Source organism: Pseudoliparis swirei, chromosome 2 (genome assembly GCF_029220125.1).
Source record: "Pseudoliparis swirei isolate HS2019 ecotype Mariana Trench chromosome 2, NWPU_hadal_v1, whole genome shotgun sequence".
NCBI classification, from domain to species: domain Eukaryota; kingdom Metazoa; phylum Chordata; class Actinopteri; order Perciformes; family Liparidae; genus Pseudoliparis; species Pseudoliparis swirei.
The window spans coordinates 8,764,705-8,780,002 of NC_079389.1; the positions used below are offsets into that span (position 1 = coordinate 8,764,705).

Here is a 15,298-nt window from a genome sequence, read left to right on the forward strand (position 1 = left end):
GGTTTGGCGAGAATCACCTCGTGTGATTACTCCTACACCCCATCCCGGGGTGGGTTTGGTTCTGTGGGATTCACAAATGGGGCCCTTTTAACCCCTTAGTTTAGTTTATTTTAGTTTAGTTTATTTCGATCAGCAAAATATACAACAATCAGAATTCAACAAAAGAAGAAAGTGGCTGACCGAAAGGGTCGAGGCTGAAGCTATCTAGCTTATAAGTGCCCTAACCTATGATTTCTCAAAAAAACTTATTTCAAAGAACCATATATATATATATATTAGTGCTGTGAAAAATAACGCGTTATGATAAAATTACAGGATTAATTAGTTAATTTTTTTAACGCATTTAACGCATGTGCAGAATGAGCTTCCAATCCGTCGGTTGTTGGTCGTCTCTACAGCAGCATGTCATTCTGTCTCTACGTGTCGCGTTAACACGACTCCGATCTCGGTCTCGCGCGCGCCGCAGAGCTCCGGTGCCGGCGCCCCCCCCTGCCCCCCCATCATGAAGGAGTTATGCTTAGGACACCAACATGGTTAGCAGCGGTACTGGACATGGACTTTAAAAGCAGTGTATATGGTTTGGCACGGGCATATTTTGAGTTCTGATATTGGGCTGGTTTTTGAGCTGGTTTTGTCACACAGACCTGGCAACCCTGGCCGTGTGTGACTGCGTGAGCCCGTGTCGAGCACACCAGCGTCAGGCTGGGCGCGATGGGGAGACCGTCACCGGTCCCCCTGAACACGTGGAGACCGATTATGACGAGCAGCCTGAACTCAGATTAGTACCGTAACGTTGATTGCAAGTCTTGCATTCATAAAAGTAGGCCAAGAAATAATAAATTAGCCATTATAACCATGCTTAAGCTAGCTCGTAGCTAGCGCTAGCTCGTAGCTAGCGCTAGCTCGTAGCTACGAGCGTGACAGTCTGCTAGCAGATGTGTTGGTGTCCAGCGGTCCCGGCTGTATACCCGGTGTTACCGGGAATATAATGACGGAGGAATAAAGACCGTGGGGCATCACTTTGTTTCAGTGTAACTCTCGCTGTCAGAAGCAAAACTTTATTTGTCACGTGTCATCTTCAGTACCTCTGATTGGTTGTTCTCTTTGCCCATCAAAACAGTGACAGCATTAACCCTATAAGGGCTGCACATGACGATACATATCACATCACATAATGGAGAACATATCTTGTGTATGTTAACAGTCTGATATCCGTTGTGTGTCGGTGCTCCATGATAACGGCTTCTACAGGGAATATGGCCAAAGAGGTTTTTAATGTCCTCATTGCGCGTTTAAAAAAAAGAAGTATCGGTTCAGGCACCGTTTAGGCACCGGTATCGTTTTAAAAGTACCGGTTTAGCACCGGTATTGGAAAAAACCCAAACGATACCCATCCCTACATCTGAGGGACCACAATCCTCTCAAATACACGTAATTATGAGTTCTGGTCTCTTCATGTGGGAGCAGAGAGCGGCAGGGCCGAGGCTGCAGGGAGGAAAACGCTGTTAAGCCTCCTCTAGTCCTAATTACTGTACAGCTTCCTGCCTCTCGAGCTGCTGGATCCTGCTGAGCACTGCACAAGCAATCTGCGGTCCCCCCTCCCCATGTTCCCAGACATCCAGCCCCCCCCCCCCTCCCCGTCCCTCAGACACACAAGAGGCCAAAGCTCATCCATTGACCCTGGTCAAGCAGGGGGAAACAGCAGGGAGCAACTGGGCCAGAGGGGGAAGAGACAGTATGGGAGAAAGAAAATAACGGCAAAGACGCGATGCGGTTACTCCGACAAACACACATCTGCACAAACACACGCAAACGTCTGAATACTTGCAGCGTGTTCCGCCTACGGCTTTAAAGCCATTGACAGGTGGGGGACGACTCAGTCAGACAGTAATCCCCTGCGGAGCAGTTTCAACATGTCTACCTGGCTGGGGTCAAAGGTTACCAAGTGGAAAATATGCCATTTAAGACCTGGAAATAACAGCAGGCCCAACAAGCGCACACAAATAACTCAGAAGAAAACAAGCAGCGAAATCACCCAGCTGCCCAATGACAATGTTGTCAACTAACAAAATGGCCAATATTTGCACCAATGCTCAACAGAGGCCCACTGTGAAAAGGTTTTTGTGTGCGTTTGCGTTTAGGCATGTCGCGCATGCAATGTGGATGCGCAGCTAGTTTGCCTCACCTGGCAGCAATCAGGATGGTGCTTCAGATACTGCGGTGAAACAACATAAATGAGTGGCACAGATGGAGAGGCGGGGGTGGAGGACAGAGCCAGGCTTGTGAGGGCGACACAAAGAAACAGTACAAAACGGGAAACATGGAAATGAGCCACTGGCAGCAAAGGACGACTAAATGACTTTTCGTGAGCAGGAGACAGCGATGAACAAAGGAGCCTGATGGCACATTAAATATAGATCTCGTAGAGATGCAAGATCCAATGTAGAAATATATAGAGGAATGGAGAGGGGAAGCTTTTTTCTACATGGAAGAGGAGATCTGTCAAGTGTGTGCGGCTCATTTGCCCTCAGGAGGGTAATTATGTGGTGGGATGAGAGGAGAAAATAGAAAAAATTAGCGGATGAATGTTGAACAGAGGAATCGTGCTCCGTAGGGTCAAATCCTCCCATCACAACTTCACTTAGGCCAAGGTTACATCCTTAACTCTCCAAAAGCCCAAAGACAATCACTATACAACGATATATCACAAAGAAAAGGAGAAAATCCTCACATTTGTTAAGCCGAGTTTAGTTTAGTCACTGTTATTGCTTTAACAATGACAGAAGATGGACATCCGTTGTTCCCACAGGACCTGAATGCAGCAACATTGTGACTATTTATCCTTCTAATCGTCTGCAAAACCTCTGATTATAAATGTTCATCGATAAATTGATTTATTGTTCAGAGTGTCTTACACTGTTAGTGTCAGAAAATAGTTTAAAAAGGCCCATATAATTTCTTAAAGCGACACACTCGATTTATTTGTGTTTTCCAACAGTCCAAAACATAGAAATATTCAGCAATAACAGCAAATCTTTGGAATACACATATTCACCTTCTTGTCGAGAATTAATGGACACCGCTCTCCTTAAGCTGGAGCCAGCAGCTGGTTAGCTTAGCTTAGCATTAAGACTAAAAACAGAGGGGAACGGCTAGCCTGGTGTAAGAAAATGTTTAAGTTGATCAATTAACACGTTTGATCTCAAATCAGTACGTGTGAAGCCAACATGTTGAGCGTTTGAAGGGGGTTGTGTACCAGAAGAGTTCTCGTCTGGTAGTCTCCGTTGGTTGCCTGGCAACCACACGGTGATGAAAAGACTCCAGGAAGTAAATGCTCTGAACCAAGAAACAGCCCCGCACAAAACCAACAACCATTTCTTAGTCAATACAGACTCATAAAAAAAGTGCTCCAATTACACGCCATTCGTAAATAAGTGGCTCCTTATCCAGGTGGTAAACCTTCTGCCACCTCGTGCTTTACCGTCACGGTGGAGGACGGTCTCTATAAAGTGTTTGTACAGCTGTTTACAAAAGGAAGCTTTCTGGAGCGACTTTACAAGTGTTGGACGTCTGCCTCTGAATTTAATTGTGTCCTGCAGGCCCGCGTCACCCTGCATGACGAACATAACTGGGACATCTCCTCAACTGTCGGATAAAAACAGGGCATCGACGGAAACACACAGGCCCAATGCAAATGTCCGAAATGCAGACGTGTGGACTTGTCAGACGCATGCCAGGGAAGACCACGAGTGCCCATGAGTGCCTTGTGCGGCCCAGATCCACAATTCATCAAGTTTGCAAAGGGCCCCAGGCCGACTTCCACACAGGCCGGATGTTTGGAAGATTACCCAGAGGTCATAGCGATATGGATGCAATGATGTGAGAGAATGATAATAATGCAGCATTTATTTCCACAGTATTGAGGAAGCAAAGTTTGACATTGCACGTACACAACATTCATAGGATAACCAAGGTGCAGCCTGGACTACTAAAGGTGTCATTACTTTTACCAACATTTTTAATGAATGTTCTTATCTGTCATTTTCCGCACTTTTACTCCTATTTTTGACAAAAGTAACATTTGAGAATGTCTTAGACGGGCCATGTTGGTTCTCTGTTTACTAACCCACTCTACGATGTCTCTCAACACTCTCCGACTACTATTCTGTAGTAAAGAAACCTTTTATGTCAACTTATTTTTGGACAATAATGGTGGAAGCTGAAATGCTCAGCCGAAATCATTCTCTGGTGGAAAAAGTTGGATTAGTGCTAGTACGCAAGGAAGATTAATTCCACCTTAAATTGATCTTTGGAAGAGTTTATAAAAATGTGTGTACGCGACCAAAATATGATTTTGACTATCGGTGACATAAAATAGAGGAGCAAGAAAATAGATGAAATACTGCCTCAGAAATACAGACGAATATAAAAGAAAATGTAGTTTGACTAGATGTTCCTGTCCAACTGTAATTGTGTCAATTAACAAACTAACTAACAATCTGCAGACATCTGTTGAATCTGTAGCTCTTGATTAGTAAGACATTAATATTATACCAAAAATATTCTTGTACAGGAATTAATTTAGCTGCCTGAAAAGTAAAACTACATTAATAAGAAAAAGCATCTTGCGTTTGATCTATTGATTAAATTATTTTCAAATCCACTAATGTTGACGGTCTCAAACTTGTTAGATGTTTGCTAAAGAGCTACCAATACGTATAAATATTATAACAACTCTTGAACAAGTCTTTTCCGGGTAGCCGAATACAGATAAAAGCACAATAGAACCAGAGGAGCAAAATATAGAGACTATCATTCTAGACGTATTTACTTTTTAGGGAGGCACATTCCTACAGCATGCCCTGCTGTAATATTCCCAATGTGTCGACAGTCCAGTCCAGGCATCGCCGGAGGTGACTGAACTCCACGACTTGGCTGCCAGTGAGGTACTCGGACAGCCCTGGAGGGAATACAGCCGCAGAGCATCTCACTGAAAATTCAGTTCACCACTTACTATGGACGGGCGCCTGAGGAACCATGGTGATGCACCCTGCCCCCCCCCCCCCTTTTCTGGATCGTAGTCCATGCCTGCTACCAACTATTCATACACTCTGTCACTCATGTGAATGTGTTGTAACTCTGTAATGATTCCTTCTGTACACATGACATCTATTGCACCTGTCCATCCTGGAAAGGGATCCTCCTCTGTTGCTCTCCAGAAGGTTTATTATGTCATGTGTACAGATGGTAAAGCCCTCTGAGTCAAATTTGTAATTTGTGATATTGGGCTATATAAAGTAAACTGAATTTAATTGAATGGTGGAGATGTTATGCATGCGGGAGTAGAAGTTGTGCCCTTGGCAAATGCCCCATGAAGTTTACAGAAGACACAAAGGAAATGCTGTGTGGTTGGCGGATGTTCTCAATGAGCCCTGAATTTAAGCACTTCAGAAAATGTAGTACAAGTGGGTAGAGTCCGATTAGTCAGTGGATATATATAATTAATTGTGCAAGTGACTTTTTTTTTGCTCCGTCCCGATGTGCGCGCACACGCCGGCATCGGAGCTCTGCGGCGTGCGAGACGGAGAGCCGAGAAGTGTTAACGCGACACGTAGAGACAGAAATGGCATGCTGTTGTGTAGAGAGGATCAATAACAGATCGGTTAAGTACGCAAAGGCGCGAAGTAACACAAGTGGCATTACGCATTGTTGATTATCTTCGCGCTTGCGTTGCGTACCTGCGTACCAGTTATGTGCACCCCTGTATACACACACACACATATATATATATAATTAATTATATATACACATATATATAAGTAATTATATTATATATCTATATATAATTAATTAATTATATATATATATTCAAACATACAGTATATACATATACAGGACTGTCTCAGAAAATTAGAATATTGTGATGAAGTTCTTTATTTTCTGCAATGCAATTAAAAAAACAAAAATGTCATGCATTCTGGATTCATTACAAATCAACTGAAATATTGCAAGCCTTTTATTCTTTTAATATTGCTGATTATGGCTTACAGCTTAAGAAAACTCAAATATCCTATCTCTAAATATTAGAATATCATGAAAAAGTATACTAGTAGGGTATTAAACAAATCACTTGAATTGTCTAATTAACTCGAAACACCTGCAAGGGTTTCCTGAGCCTTGACAAACACTCAGCTGTTATAAATCTTTTTTTTACTTGGTCTGAGGAAATATTAAAATTTTATGAGATAGGATTTTAGAGTTTTCTTAAGCTGTAAACCATAATCAGCAATATTAAAAGAATAAAAGGCTTGCAATATTTCAGTTGATTTGTAATGAATCCAGAATGCATGACATTTTTGTTTTTTTAATTGCATTACAGAAAATAAAGAACTTCATCACAATATTCTAATTTTCTGAGACAGTCCTGTATATGATATTCGGCTCTGAACGAGAACATGTTGTCCTCTATTCAGCACGCTAGAAGGCAATAGAGAGTGTGCACTTTCGTTCAAATAAAACACTGACCAGAGGACTTGTTCCTCATAAAATATTAAACCCACGAGAGTAGAGTTGTTCACCATGAAAAGAAATAAAGGCGTTTTACTTTAATATTATATTCACCTTGCAGCAGTTCAAGCATCTCTGTAATGTATTACAATAGGGAGACATTTAGAAACACACTGTAGTATAAAATAGAGGTGGGCGTGTGGAGTTTCACGACTAGGGCCCAGAGTTTTATGAATTTGAGTGTTGTGTTTTTTTGGTTACCGCAACCAAATTATACTCTAGAACGCAAGACCCCGTTCATACTTGCAGTCCGTTGCATCCGTGTCACTTTAAAAGCCGGGGTGCCAACTCTTGGGCCTCTGGCTAAACATTGGTGAATCAAATGAATAAAAACACGCGCTTCTGCAACGTGATATTTTTACAGTTCACCTTACAATCACGGGACACGGTTAATAAGTAGTTGACTTGACCTAGCTGCTAACAGCTGTGCTTCACTGTGAGACGGTCAGGATGAGGCAATCGAAACTCTTCATGCCACCTTTGTACGACCTGGATTGTTCAAAGCGCCCTTAACTCTTATCTTGTCCCTGTCTGAACTGTCAAATTGGGTTTCAGCAGCAAAAAAAGGTAAAGAAGTGACGACAACGAAGACGACCTGCACCGTTCGGTCTGCTTGATTCCAAACAATCCACAAACTTTCTTCTGCGTTTCAGAGTTCACGGCAAACTTGTGAAATTCGACCCTTTCCACTTTGAATGAGTAAATTCCAAGTTTAACTTTGCTGAGTTTTAATACATTTTCAAGGGAGGCTGTGTAGCCGTTGTTTGCAGAGACGAATTGATGAATTAATGCCATGGCACGAGTGCAAGGTGTACACTTGTGATGAAGCTAATAAGAGTTTAATCTCACCATTCCAAGTGCCATGTAGGAGGCTGCGATCACACCGATGCAAATTAATCATCTGATCATCACTCATACACTCAAGTTTGACTTGGCGCTAGTTCTATAAGCCTCAAACCTTTGCGCTGCATCAGATAAAATTAATTGCTGCCTGCAATTTAATCCTAGAAATCATTTTTCACAAATGTAATCACGGTTATAAAACGGTCATTAACGCAGAGGCACTTATAGAGGCTTCGATCTTGTGCCATTTTTAGGGGCTAATGTAATATGAACTGGCGGACACAGCCAATACCAGGCATAATATTTCACTGCAACACACACACACACACACACACAGCTGTGCTTTCTCAAGTCATGTAAAGATAAATGTGTACGCTTGCAGATCAGACGGAAAAATTCCAAGCCGCTTGAAGACTTGGACTGAAGTGAGAAAGTTTAGTGACAAAGAAGAGGCATATATACTAAATGCACTAAATGAAAGAACAGAGCCTCTCTCTCTCCTCACTTAATGAACCCCCTGCTCCCGGTCCACCCTGCTTTAGCCTCAGGAGGCAATGAGGTTATTACCGAGTAGGACATCAGACTTAGCCCCGTGTAATTATACTGCCAGAGTCCGAGCTCTCCGAAGGGTCCGCTGCACTTCATCACATCTTGAAACCCCATTGTGCAGCTGTTAAGAATATCCCGTAGACTAAATGGCTACCTAAGCCTGCATAAGTGAGCAACTGAAAACAGGACGATGCCGAAGCTCAGCGGCTGTCTTTATAGAACAATCAGGTAGAACGCTTCCATTCAACTTTCTCTGGCTTTCACTTGTTTGCGTTTGCCCGTGAGGCTAAATCTGTAACGTAGTTTCCAGGCACAAAGCAGCGTCTGATAACATGTACAGGATCTTTATTGACATATACGATCCCCTTGTTCTCTCTGGAAAGAAGAATTATCACTTTCAAATTAAAAAGCTCAATTCCAGGGTTAATCTCGCCTCATACATCTTGCCGAGGGCCTAATCCTGCCGCTGCTCCAGCATTAGGACATAATGAAAGGCTTCCTCCTCCCTTCACTTCCACTTCCCCTGCTCACCTTCTTTCCTACCCCCACATCTGCCTTATTCCGTGACCTACATTTAACTGCGCTGTGCCGTGCATGCAGATGTAAGTGCAGGCACGGCTCCACCGACCCGACTGTCTGTGTGCGTTTGCTCTGAAGTCAGTCATTTCAAAGTTATGCCATACACACGCGAAGAACAGAAATTAATATTGCATGCGGCGCTGTATCTCTGTCCATGGGAGGAAACGTACATGTGTGTAGTTGCAAAGCGGTGGCTATGCCCGTCGGTCTTTATGTGGAAATGCGACTTAGTACCAGCAGTGGATCGACTGGCTGCTCTCCACTGGCACCCGGCATGTGGAGCTGAGGACACACTGCAGGCAGTACAGCTCATTCCTGCCATCCAACTTCCAGCCAATCACATACACCAGCGCATGCAAGCGCATGGCTGCACTCACGCATACTGATGCACATTGCACAGCTAAGTACAGAGCAGCTTGGAAATCTAAAAGTACCGCATAAACTTTAGTCACAAGTCCAATGAAGCAAACGTTACGTTTTAGTGCTTTTCAAATCAGGAGGCACAGCAGGTCACTTGACTTTAAGGTTTTGCTCAGATACCAAATCAACTCGCAGGGACTTGAATGTAACGCAGGTCGACGTGACTGTCGCTCTGCACCAGTTTTATGGCGGTGCTTTTCAAGACTAAACAAAAACGTGTTTACTCCTTCTTGCTTGTTTACTTTGAAAAAATGTAAGTTGTCATATATGATGTCGTCAGTTTATTGGATCATCAAACTGAGCATTGACAAGCACCACAACTTCAACGCATCAGGCAGTGAAATGTAACTTCCTGAGCTAAAACTACTGACAAATTATAGTTGCCAACTGTGTTTGTCTGTGGTTTTGGTGCCGTGCAAGAAAGTGTAGAGTAAGTTCAACAAAGCGTTTTCACTGGAAACCACAGCCTGCTAGTACGAGATGAGATGAGTGGCAAGAGGGAATACGCAAATAATTTCAGTTTTATTGTTAATATAAAAATTAGAGATGCACCGATCAGGTTTTTGGTGCCTTTCACCGATCACCGATCATTGAAATCAGTATCTGCCGATCCGATAATACCGATTACCGATCACCGATCACGGTGTCGATTGAAGCATTCTATTTATTGTGTAGCATTATTGCCTAGGACTATGAGGAAATACATATATAAAGCAACTCAAACATTAAAGAAATTACCGATTTCTTTAAACATTTAGGACTTTTACTTTGAAAAATGTCCTAATTGATACATTAAAATTGTTTGATTGCCAGTGTAGGGGATTTCAGATATGTATGGAACACGTCTGCATCATTCATTTCCTGGAACTCTTGGGGAAATCTATATACAGGACTTTTCTTAACATACAAAAGTCTGACTTATTTTTATAAACTATTCCTTGGTACAGTAAAAATGTTTTAATGTTAGCATAATTTAAGCTAAATCTCAGAAAAGATCTATAAAGATACAAAATCAGTTCATTGTTTACTTTTATATGTTCCTGTATGATTTGTCGACATCTTATTTTGAAAAACGGATGTTGTTTCACGTGGTTCTTTCCGCTAACTTAGCAAAAACGGATGTTGTCACTTAAATCCTTCCGCTAACGTTATCAAAACCCTCGCGCGCTCCCGATCGAATGTGTTTACCGTGAGCATCAGTCTATAGGGGCTCAGACATGTGAGATTCAACTCGGGGGACGGGGACGCCGCTCGGTGGTGAGGATCCCCTCGTGGACCTCTCACTCTGCGGCCCTCGCCGGGCGCATCGTCTCCGTTGCAATGCGCCGCGATTGAAACGTCTCTGATAGTTTTTCCCGCACATGTTACGTCATCTGATCGGCCGTTTTGAGAACGCCGTTCAAAACCGATAATGGGAATATCGGCCGATATGGATCGGCGCCGATCAGATCGGTGCATCCCTTTTAAAAATGTTAATCAAGGCAGCTTTAAGTATGTTCCTTAAAGCAAATATGTCTCTGGTTAGGTGTATCTGTTGTTAGGTGTATGGTAGTTGCAAGAGGAGTACACTGGCTCATCTTAAAACAAAGCACGAGTAGAACGTTTAACTCTCCTTGCCAGCTCTGCCTCCATGGTAAAGGAGAAAATGTATACGTTACATACATAATATGTATACAAGTACAGGTGATAAATACACACACACACAAAAAATCCTTCATCTTTCTCTGTTGACGAGAGCAGAACCATGAGGCTCGGCTTCATGTGGTTGTAATACCAGGTCCAGCAAGGTCAGAGCAGAAAGTACTAACTCCATTAAAGACTGATCCCGCTGAGGCACATCGGGTCCGTCCCGTCTCCTGCTTCCCTCCTACAACCGCAGCACCGATTATATCAGCTCAGCGAAAATGTCTATTTTTACAAATATTTTTTAATTTGCTTGGACCCTCATTAATCTTCCTCTAAAGAAGCGACTACACCCAATATTGGCGAAGAAGTGCAGGGAGAAGGAAGTCTCTCTCACAAACACACACACACCTGTCACAGTCCATCTGCTGTACAAATTGCATACTTGATCTACAAAAACGGAGAGGATGCAACAGGGTCTACTTGGTACATTAATGTGCACACAACGAGTCTTCGTTCTGCAGAGAGCAAGCATCCATAATACTGAGCTGACACCTGGACAACTTCTCTGCACCACCAATTAGCCCCTCTCCTTCCATCAGAGCGCCAAGTGCAGTGTGCATGTGCGTTTGTAATTACAAGGGCAGGGGACGCGTTTCATTAAAAAAAAATTTAAAAATGTATAGCAGTCTTCCACAGACCTGGAGAGAAAACGTGTCTCTGACTCATTCCCCAGTGAGAAAGTAATCAGCCGACCGCTGGCTGCTCAATGCAAACAGGAGGCCGACTTAGAAGTGTGAATCCAACAACGCTGGTTTTATTGTAAAAGCACTTCACAAGTCACAAAGTGCCCTCCACTTAACCCTTGTGTTGCCTTAGGGTCATTTTGACCCGAATCAATATTACACCCTCCCCCCGCCTTAGGATTAATTTGACCCCATTCAATGTTTAATGTCGGTGTTCTTTCGGTAGTCAACAAACAAACATAAAGTGCCTCACACTTAAACTTGGAAAACAATATTAATTCTAATAATTTTCTGGAGGTTTTAATTGCTGGCGTCAAATTGAACCCAAAGGGTAAAATATGTTAGTAAATATAAAGGTAACAGGAGGGTGAAACATTGAATCGGGTCAAAATGACCCAAAGGCGGGGGGAGGGTGTAATATTGATTCAGGTCAAAATGACCCTAAGGCAACACAAGGGTTAAGAAAGAAAAAGGACATCTGACGAAATCACGGTGCCGGGAAGAGTTGAATCATTCCGACCTACTCAGCACATCCTATTCTGATAAATCACACGGCGCAGCACTCCTCAAGACAGAGCCCTCTTCAATACAGCCAGCCAACAGCAAGGTCCTGCGAAGGAAATGCAGCTCTACACCTCACATTAAGTCTCATAAATACAGCTGGGAGCCCCGACGCCCACAGAGGGCGGGCCTTTGAAGTGAGAAAGTAGAGGAAGTCCACTTAAAGCCGAATTCATTGTCTTTTCGGCTTCTTGTGGAGACTAAACGGACATAATGCTCGTACCATTAGGCTGCATGACGAGTCACCCTCACTGAAGTAGGAATAAATTCATAGGAGTTCAAACTGCATGCCCATGCTTGTTTGGAAAATGAGGCCTGTATAGCAGCTGCGGAGCTAAAAGCAGTAACATGTCTCTCTCTGGTCCAGACACAGAATAAGAGCATGTTTTATAGGTTACCGCGTAGGCTCGTGCTTCAAAAAAGATGTCGACAAAATGTATTCATATCCGGGCTCCACACACATTTGTATTTATGGAGAAATCATGTTTGAGAACAAGCCCACTAATCTACAGCCATGTGCAGACAGCTTAACCTCTCTGTAATCTGCCTGAACTCTAGACACTTGCTTCTAAACACAGACCGAGATTAGCAGCCTATCACAGATTTAGAGAGCGACTCCGAAAGCTTCGCCGCAATAAGCTGCTCAAACCACCCCATGTTGCCCGTTAAGCAGCCTTGACATGAGGAGTAGAGCGCCATACATCTAAACGCAGAGAAACGAGAGCCGAAATAACTCCTGGAAGGGAGTTTACAGTCTCGTGAAGACGGCTAATAAGCCCGGACGCCCATGTGTTTCTCATGAAAGAGTCGTGTCCTCCGAGAGCTCACACACTCTCAGACAGGAGTGAGGGGCACAGCTGGTCTTGATGACTCCAGCGCTCCTGCTTATGAAGGCTGAGCTCAGATAACTGCTGCTCCGGTCATCTGAAATTACACCTCCACCTTCCCAGAGTCCCCTGCCCATGCAATCCTTCCACTCCTTGACAGTGTACAGCTTGGAACAGATTTTTAAAAGGACACTAGCTTCGGACAGTTAAATATTACAATGGTTGGTACTAGAGACCAAAAACAGAGCTAAGAGAGAGTGATTATTATGATATCCTTTCATCAGTTGACCAGTAAGAAAATAAATGATAATGTTGCTCAGTAAATGCAGGATGTGAAAATAGATTTAGATAACTTAAAAGATGATATGTCAATAGTGTGTTCAAAACGTACATCAACTGCACCCAGGTGGCCAAAAGAAACACGTGATTGTTATGAGCCCCAGCAATATTAAATAGGCATTTAAAACCTTCTAATTTTAAATTGACAGTTTCTAGCCTCATTTTTTTGTTTCTAATTTCATCTTGTGGTTGAAATTAATGACACTTAAAGACGCGTCAGTCTGCTGCTGGCGTGATGAACAGCCGTTACACATCCGTCTTTCAGAGAGAGAGAGTATGGATCCCTCTCCAGTCCGAGAGTGGACGGTTCAGAAATGTGTCCCTGAAGTATAACGCCTTCCTTTTCTGTCCTGGAATCTGTTGTGCATCTTCCTTTCAACCAGTGGCGGTTCGTCCATAGGGGGCGCTAGGGCGCCGCCTCTCTTAAAAATTTTAGATTATAAAAAAGAAGAAGAAAAAAAAATACATCCTGTCAAAAAATATTATATGCCAAATCATTTAAATAGTAAATATACCGTGTTGACGCGCTAAATGTCTGTGGGAGACAGTCAGCCTGTCAACAACCACTTAAGTTAATGTGAAAAAATATAATATATCGCCACTCATTATCACGGAGAGAAGCCCCTCCCCTTTTTCGAGGCGATCTAACGTGTGTGTACGGCATCGAGAAAATATTTCAGTCGTTTCGGCAAGGACGGCTTCTCATTGGCGGATGAAACGTGAATCTTGGGGCGCAAAAATGTGCGCTCATTGGCCAATGACATCGTTTTTTATTTCACGTGACTGGACTATTCGGCAGATCAGAGACCTTATCGTTCCCTCAGCCAGAGAGCTCCACGGAGCTACGGGAGCAGGTTGCTAACGGAGCTGTCAGCTGGTGCTCAGTGAGTAATGAGCTGTTTAGTTTCTCCTGTCTGTTGCTCCAAAGGGACTGAAACTCTCTGGACTACAACGGGGTGAGGGATCTAAAGAGCTTCAGACAAGTGTAAAGCACGAATCTTGCCGCAGTTATCGAGCTAACAGCATGAAGCTAACTAGCTAACAGCATGAAGCTAACCCTGTTTGCAGAGCAGCCGAAGGAGACCGAACTGGCATCGAAAACACAACGAAGAAGTTCGGAAAAACAGACACATTCCCTCAAGGATAATGGAAACAGGCTGGTTACAGACATGATTGACTTTAACCAGAGAGTTATTGAGAAGTTTGCCCACTTTAAAGAGAGGAGGCTACTTGTCTTTACAGTAGTGGGTCTGCTCTGTCACCCAATGTAACATGTGATCTCTTTCTGACTCTATTCTGCTCTGAACCTCTTTCATGTGAGGGTGAAACTCTTTTATTTTGCAAACCTCTGAAACCCAACCCAATGTTTCTTAAAGCTGCTCTGAACCTCTCATGCCCAAAGTTACAGTGTGTTGATAGTTGTTATTGGACCGTGTTAAACACGGTGTGTTCTTGAAATAAAGCTTTGTTTTTGACAATATTCTACTCAAAACCTCTTTTCTTCTCATTGTTGGGTGCTATTTAAACCGCGTCGCCCAACTGCGCCCCCCCCCCAAAAAAAATGCCGTGAGGTCAGTCAGTCACACACGCTCACCAACACCAGCACATTATCAGAAAACACGCGCACATGCCGTCATGTTTGTGTTGCTTTGCTCGGTATCGATCGACCCAGATGAGAACAAAAGTGTTAAATGCATACAGCTCACTGGGATTTGTGTTCCACGGCACTCATAGCTCCCTTCCTTTTACCAACTTCCTGTGGCGCGATGCTAATCAGAGCAGTCAATGTCTCACTAACCAGTTACCTCTGTTACTGGGTCATCACCGACAGCAATTATGCATTTCATCAATTGGTATTTTTAGAACAGCAGCAAGTCATCACCACTATGTTGTGGCTGGAGACGGGAGCTTCTTGGGTAACATGTTAGCGGATGAAATTAACTTGTGCGTTTACTATTAATTAATATATTCTGTGAATGAAAGTCAAATTACTTCTTCTTTTTTTTTTTATGCAAGAACTTGAACATTTCTCCCATTTCTAAAAGTCTTTGGAGAATCTCCTGGCTTTATGGGATAATACTGAAGACCACAACCCGCTGAACTCAACTACAGTAACTCGAAAGTGAAGTGAAATCTACGATTTGATACATTTTGTGGAAAACACGGTTAAATAAATGAGGTTTGTCATTGTAGGAGGGAAAGTGACACAATGTTAGTGCATACAAAAGGAAGCCGCTCTCCCAC

The 15,298-nt window shown here is 43.2% G+C and overlaps 2 protein-coding genes across 4 annotated transcripts in view; one reads left to right on the plus strand and one right to left on the minus strand.

Annotated features, from left to right (window-relative positions):
• LOC130205519 (growth hormone-regulated TBC protein 1-A-like) overlaps positions 1 to 15,298 on the plus strand; it is a 158,349-nt gene that overhangs the window by 40,044 nt on the left and 103,007 nt on the right. The gene's annotated exons all lie outside the window — the stretch shown is intronic.
• st6gal2a (ST6 beta-galactosamide alpha-2,6-sialyltranferase 2a) overlaps positions 1 to 15,298 on the minus strand; it is a 58,665-nt gene that overhangs the window by 25,798 nt on the left and 17,569 nt on the right. The window contains exon 1 of one of the 3 annotated variants that reach the window (XM_056432912.1): positions 4,832 to 4,936. The exons of the other annotated variants lie outside the window; for them this stretch is intronic. The gene's annotated coding sequence lies outside the window, so the exon portion shown is untranslated. Of the gene's footprint in view, positions 1 to 4,831; positions 4,937 to 15,298 lie in introns of those variants that run through there. 3 annotated transcript variants of the gene reach the window in all.